This window comes from Ictidomys tridecemlineatus, chromosome 13 (assembly GCF_052094955.1).
Source record: "Ictidomys tridecemlineatus isolate mIctTri1 chromosome 13, mIctTri1.hap1, whole genome shotgun sequence".
NCBI classification, from domain to species: domain Eukaryota; kingdom Metazoa; phylum Chordata; class Mammalia; order Rodentia; family Sciuridae; genus Ictidomys; species Ictidomys tridecemlineatus.
In genome coordinates this window covers 11,634,759-11,641,849 of record NC_135489.1, presented here as the reverse complement: position 1 = coordinate 11,641,849, position 7,091 = coordinate 11,634,759, and the positions used below count along the sequence as shown (strand labels likewise).

Here is a 7,091-nt window from a genome sequence, read left to right as displayed (position 1 = left end):
TATTAGTCTGCCTGTCAATTCTCCAAGTGGCAGACAAAGCACCAGGCTATTGTCAACAGTCTGAGCTTTAATAAAATTGTGACAAGTTTGATCAAGGCAAGCGCTGACCAGGCCTATGTACATAGCTATGTTCTGTCCACGGAACACAGTGATTATGTCATTTCAAGTTCTTCATAGCTGGTGTTGAGTTTGAAAGTGTATAAAAACCCAGTGGATTCCATCAATTTTGAGCTTAGTCAAACCATCAAAGAATCAAGCCCAGACACTGAGGGCAACCTCTGTGAAATAAGGGCTTCAGGGACCCAGCACCTTTCCAAATAGCAGTGGGAGGAGGAATAAACTTTCTACTAATGTTGTGGTTGCCACTTACAAGTAAAGTGGAGATATACAGGCTAAGGCAGACCACCCACATGATTGATTAAAACTTTTCTATTTGATAAGTACAGCTTGTTGGGTCCTTCTAACCTTGTTAGAAATTAAGACCAAGTTAATCCACACTAAATTCAGGCATTGAGTTTCAACGAGAATCCAGTGACAAGCTAGCAACTCTAACATGGAGACGTTGATAATGATGCCCAAATCCCAGGCTGACCTCTCCCTGGAGGCTGCCTCCCAGTGGCAAAGGCTCAAACGAAAAATGAACCACACTTTGTGGGTGACCTGTCAGAGCTATGCCTCTGACACAATCCCAACTTCATCATCAAATATGTCAAGAACTTCGAAGGATTTCAACTTTTCCTTGTTTTCAAGTACACAGATAATATATTTCTGATTTGTGGGTGCTAATAGAAGACATGGCCCAGATCAGAGAAAAAAGTTTATTACTGGAAGCCATAGTATTAGGGAGAATATTGGCATGTTTGTGCAAATTCTTTATTTTTTATGTAATTTTTTTTATTTATATATGACAGCAGAATGTGATGATCATTACTATCCAAAGTACAGTGCAAATTCTTCATAAACAGCATAAGCGTGACTGCCCTCACCTCTAGAGGGAGACATTACCACATTAGAGTTAGATTCCTTGCCCTTTGCACAGAAGGGAATCCAATCTCTGTGTTCCAAAGATGTTCCCTGTAACCAACAACCTTGAGAAGAAAGTCTGGAACAAAAACAGCCAGGGCTTTGCTTGTAAGACTTGCAGAAATTCCCAGGAAACTATTAGTGAGTATTTCAATTGAAAATCAATTCAAATGAGTTTAATTAAATAATGCTGTGGCTGAAGTAGAAGAACCCATGAAGTCTTTTGTAAACTCTTGTTAAAAAATAAAATTAAATTGAAAAGCATTTGGCTTTCCCACCTCACAGTTTCTCTTACTGGCTTCTAGGCTTTGGAATTCTCTTAATCCACTTGTTTCACAGAAGCATTTTGTCTTCAGTTTAACTGGGCAAAATGTGCTCAGGCCTCAATTCAGGGACCTCAGCTCTGGCAGAAGGGCATGATTTTGATACTTGTGAATTCAAATGGGGTTCTAATATTGAGGGGGTCCATTTAAAGGTAAAACACCAAGTGTTGGAAATTTACCTCTACATAGCATGTCATTATGTATGTTCATAATAGCAACTCAAAAGCAAAGGAATTGAATTGAAATGTTTGATTTATTTGTCATTGACATTTTTAAATAGACTTCTTCTGAAAATACAGTATAGCAATATTGTGGCACATACAAGAAGAAACCTTATTCTAACAGCTAATCAGGCTGTATTCTTTGGGGAAATAAGTTCTGTTGAAATGATGATAAGATGACAGAAGGTGACAGGAGGCCAGGGTGCAGCTCAGTGGTAGAACATGTGCTTAGCATGCATGAGTCCCTGAGTTCAAACCGAAATGTGCACACACACACACACACACAAAGAGAGAGAGAGAGAGAGAGAGAGAGAGAGAGAGAGAGAGAGAGAGAGAGAGAGAGAGAGAGAAACAAACACAGGAAATGGCCCTTTAAGACACTGGATGCTTAATATGACTCAGCCTTAAATCCTGTCTGAAAAAGTGCGGTTGGGTTGGGCCTCATGCCCCATTTCCCGCTTCATTAATTTTTGCTAAGGGGGGTTCTTGACGTGAAGGAGAGAAGTCCTAGGGCTGTGCACAAAGCTCTGCCCATATTGACACACAAAAGTGCCAGATGCTTCCCATCCAGAGGAGAGGATGAAGGTCAATGGGCAAGTGTGCTTGTTGTGAAGCATTTTACCGACTGAATTCTTCCTGCGCTGTCAGCAGTACCTGGACTCACCTCTGAGGTAGAGAAGAGGGCGGATAAAGGGAAGCAGAATTTCAGGTGGTAATTTACTGCAAAAGAGCAGCCCGTCAGGAGTGACGGTGGTGCTGAGAACTCTTTATGCCCTTGAAAAAGGTCATTACCTGGTGGGAATCTCTCTTTCTCTGTTTCTCTCTTCTCAATATCCATTCAGAAGTTAGAAAAAATGTGTTTACATGCAAGATACATTTTTATGTTTATTATTCTTCTTGACACCTCTGAATACCCTATTTTCTCTCTAGTTAATTTAGAAAATCTTTCCTTGATTTTAATAACACACAAAGAATGTGTGTTTGTATGTGTACAGAGGCGTGATTAGATAGATTGGGAGTATTTGGGGATTTAAATGAATCTGTATTTTCTGTGTTCAATGTTTGAAGTTCTGATAATTGTCTTATCTTCATTTTTTTGGCTCTTGTGCTCTGGAATATTCTCTGACCTTCGCTTTCCTTGTTCTTCATAATTTTAAGGTCTGGATTTAGCTGGGACTGAGAGCTGAGACATTAATTATGAAGCAGAGGATGTGCTTGGAACTAGAGAACCAATTAAAGTGAGTTTGGTAAGATTAAATAATGCTCCAGGTAGGAGAACATTTGCTTAATTAATATACAGCACTTCTACACACACCATGTATAATCTTTATCCAGTGAGTTGTCTCAGAAGTGTCTCCCTGCACCTCAGTGTGACTGTAAATAGCAATATGAGCCTTTGAGTTTTAGTAGTGTAAGTACTGACTTCTATTTCATGTGTTTGAAGTGACCAGCAAATTATGACAGGCCATAGGGCAGGGCAGGCCACAGGAGCCTGAGCAGGACTGGGCCCAGGAACTGAATTTGTAGATAAAAGAGGAAGAAAAAAATAAAGCAATAGTCAGAATGGAGGTTAGGCAGGAGAAGAAAGCTTATAAAATAAAATTTTATTTCCAAGGTGAGTTCTCAATACACAAACAGAAATGAAATCCGAGCATAGGCACTGGGTTTTAACTTGAACTTTGTCAAAAAATAAAGCAAGGAGTAGCATTCCTTCCTTTTTTTCTTTCCTTGATTCCTAAAGCAAAGCCTAAATTTACTCATTTCCCAAAATGAGGAAACACATGCTAGCAATGGAATTCTCTGTACAGAACTCTGAAGGAAATAAAAAAAAAAAATCAGAATTTTCCTAGTGTTACCAAGGGGCTACCGCTGTGTATATACACTTACATTTTGTGAATCAGAACTCTTACTAAAGCAGAGCTCACATTATATCCTATAATTTATGGGTGAGAGACATACTTTAAGTTCTTATCCGGCACATCAGTTACCCAAGGTTCTGGGTGGGTAATGATTTCAGCTGAGTCAGTTGTAAGGAAGCACAACACTTGGTTCTGTGGCCTGTCCCCTATGTGGCTGTAGAGGAAGATTTTTACTTTTTAAGGGAACAAATGAAAATTAAAGAAAGAACATTTGAACTGTGGTACAGCTTGGCTTCTCTAGAAGTAGGTGCTGAGAAGAGATTCGAGTCATGAGATGACAATCACGGATTAATTCCTTTGAAAGGAACTGGGAAAACCAAAAGTTCCAAAGAAAATCAAACTGTGATTCAGGGATAGCCAAACTTCGGCTAACCCAGATAGGTGCTGTGAAGTTGATACTGCCATTGAAGTATTCGACATCAGTGTGACATGGCCCGGCCCTTACGTCGTTGTCTTACTTAATCATTGGCTATGGGTATCCATAGGAGTGGTGTGACCTCAGGTGGTTGGGTCTTTGTAGGTAGGACAGGCTCTGAAGCAGCTGCTGTGTGAAGACTGTCTGATGCTCATATACATCACAGCTGGACAATAATTATTAACGTAGCAATAAGACACAACCAAAGAAAGCATAGGAAAATATGTGAAAATATACTTCAAAAAATACAAAAATACCCATTGATAATTTTGTATATCATTGTAAGACATTACATTTACATCTGTCATTGGTCATCAGCAAAAATATATTATAATCACAAACAAATATCTCAATATAGTTATCTGAATTGCTAATACAAAAATTGATGATTTCAAGAGTTGGAACAGATGTGAAGTAACAATAATGCTTACTTATCACTGATGAGATTAAAATTATATAACTACCTTGCAAAATAGCTTATCAAATTCTTAAAAAGTTAAATAAAATTATCATATGGTCCACAATTTCTACTTTCATGACTTACCCAAGAGTAATAAAATATATAGTCACACCTATAGTAACTGCTTATAGTTACTATATTAATAGTTTTACCTTTATAACTATTTATAGAAACTATTCCATAATAGGCAAATCCTGGAAATCTATAAATTTTCCCAAAACGTCATTAAGAGATGAAAGGAGTACCAATCATCAATATAGGAAAAGACATAACTGATGCATAAAATAAAAAATGTGATCCCGAGCCAGGGAGAAGCATGCACTGTGGCTGGTCCTTTCTTGAGACATCTAGAATATCATCTACTCTTCCATGAAAGAAATCGCATCAATGCTTCCTAAAGCTGAAGGTCAAGAAGAGATGGAAGGGAATGAAGCACAGGACAAAACTTTGAGGTAAAATAAATGCTGTATTGTGCTTTTGTTGGTACAAACATTAGTTATGACTTATGAAACTATATATCTTCAACAGCATTTTATGTTAATTTTATTTTAATAGCATTTCTTTAAGTAACCTTATCTGACATTTTGGATACCTTCATTGAGATATTCACATGTTATAATATTCATGTTTATATGGTACAATTCAATTGGTTTTAGTATGTTAAAGTATTGCATAATGATAACTAAAAGCTAAGCATAGACTATTTCCTTCACACTAAAACAAATTCCTTAAAAAAATACTACTCTATTAGAACATTCTTTTTCTCCTTTATCTTTCTCCCTATATCTTTTTAAATCTTCTCTTTTTTTTCCACACAAAGAATGACTATATGCATTAACACAATGAAGTGTATATTTTTATTATTTTGCAAACATTTACCTATTATTCTACTATTGAAAACACAGGTATTTTTTTTTTATTGAAGAAAGCAAATCATGAGATATAGGACATAAATTATTTCTTTTTCTGTTTATGTGTTTGAAGGAAGAAAATTCCTTTATTTCTTTCTATTTTATAATCTACAAAAATGATTTCAAAGGCTGAATAATGAATAGTGAAAAGTTAATGTCCATATAGCTTTCTGAGAACAACTCGCATTTTGAAAACTATGTTCCTTCTTAGCATTAAATAGTGATTTGGTTGGATTGTATCATAGAGTAAGCTTTATAAATTAAGGAATCAGGAAAAGTACAAATATTTTGAATTATTAGTTCATACACTATTCTGAAATAGAAATAAAATATGTGACAAGACTTTAGCAGTAATTATCTTGCTTGTCTTTGAGGGAATTAGGGCATTAACTCCACATATCATAGTAGAGGAAAAGATGAGAGTTGTAAAAGTCCAAACTTGCAACAAGGTTTCCTCTCCTTGTTACTTCTCTGGCCCACAGTGTGTCAAGGGGAATATTATATAAATATTGGAAAGGAGTCATATACAATTGCAAAGAAGTGAAGTTCGAAGGTTCTGGGCTTTTGCTTGATGATATTGAACTTGACTTCAACAACATTGTGGTTTTCTGCCTGAGCAAAATCAGTTCCTAGCTTTCACACACACCTTTTTGTAGATCATCAAGAAGCTCCAGGCCTGCTGTTATTGGCACAGCACACTTTTATTGACAGGGTTTCATAATGAGCAATTGGTGTTCTCCCAGGATATGTGGATAAAAATGACTTCTGCCGTCAAAAGGTTGAAGGCCTGGGAAACTCTTTTGACTTGGAGGGCTGGAAAGGCAGTCTTTAAGAAAACAAATCAATTATTCTCAAATAAGTATGAGATAAAGCTTGACATTGCTTTCGCATTTGTAGACATGTCAGATTTGTCTGCTAATGTACCCAGGTTAGCCATCTCCTCTGGATGTGTCCCACTGGACGGATGAACATTCTCTGATTTGTAGCATTATTCAAGATGTCAACTGTATCAACCTTTTTCTTCATGTGCCAGCTTTCTTGAAATCTTAATGTGCTTTCTGTTATTGTTTTAGAGATAGGGCAGTAGATAACTTCAGCTGCATAAAGAACTATTATTTGGTGATTAGTATCAATCTGCTTAAAAATATGCATCCATCTACAGGAACAATCCAATTCTGTTCAGTTCTGTCCTGTTGGATAGGAATATAAAAGGAAACATAATTTTACTAACATATTTGTCAAATAGCTGATTGAATACATCTTTCTTTCTGTAGCTGTTATCTCTAGTCTGTGTTTCAGCCATCTTTGTCAATATTGAACATAAAACATCTAAATTGGATTATCCAGATTCTTTCTCTTTATTACTAATGTGTTCTGAGACTTATTTTTTAATGTTTAATGATTTCATCTTTTCTTAAGCCCAAGGGTCTTGTGGGGAAACAATAGTTTTCTGGGAATAGAAAGTGTTTCTGAATAGGGAATAGTAAGACCATAAGTCTCATATTACTTTTAATCAAATTTAGAGACCTGGCTGATATATAGAATAAGAAAAGAGATCTCCAACCTTCCTTTCATCCAAAAAGTAAGTAAATAAATAAATAAATAATAAAAAAGAAACTGTGTAATCTAATAAACTTGGGAATATTTTCATTAATCATCTTTTTGTTTGTTTGTTTCCTTTGTTCTTTGGGAAAACTCTGAATACGGAGTCCATGAAATCAGTAATCTTTTGTCCTCTTGGAGTCTCTTATATCTAGCGATACCTTGTTTTAAAATTTCTTTTTAAAAAATAGATCATGTTAGATATACATATCAGGGT

General features: G+C 36.1%; 1 long non-coding RNA gene across 1 annotated transcript; it reads left to right on the top strand.

The window, feature by feature from the left end:
• Positions 1-2,054: 2,054 nt before the first annotated feature.
• Positions 2,055-6,888, top strand: LOC144369758 (uncharacterized). Its single transcript, XR_013429492.1, has 4 exons — positions 2,055-2,238; positions 2,726-2,805; positions 4,670-4,813; positions 6,796-6,888. It is a non-coding gene; the product is annotated as an uncharacterized LOC144369758 (long non-coding RNA).
• Positions 6,889-7,091: the final 203 nt, after the last annotated feature.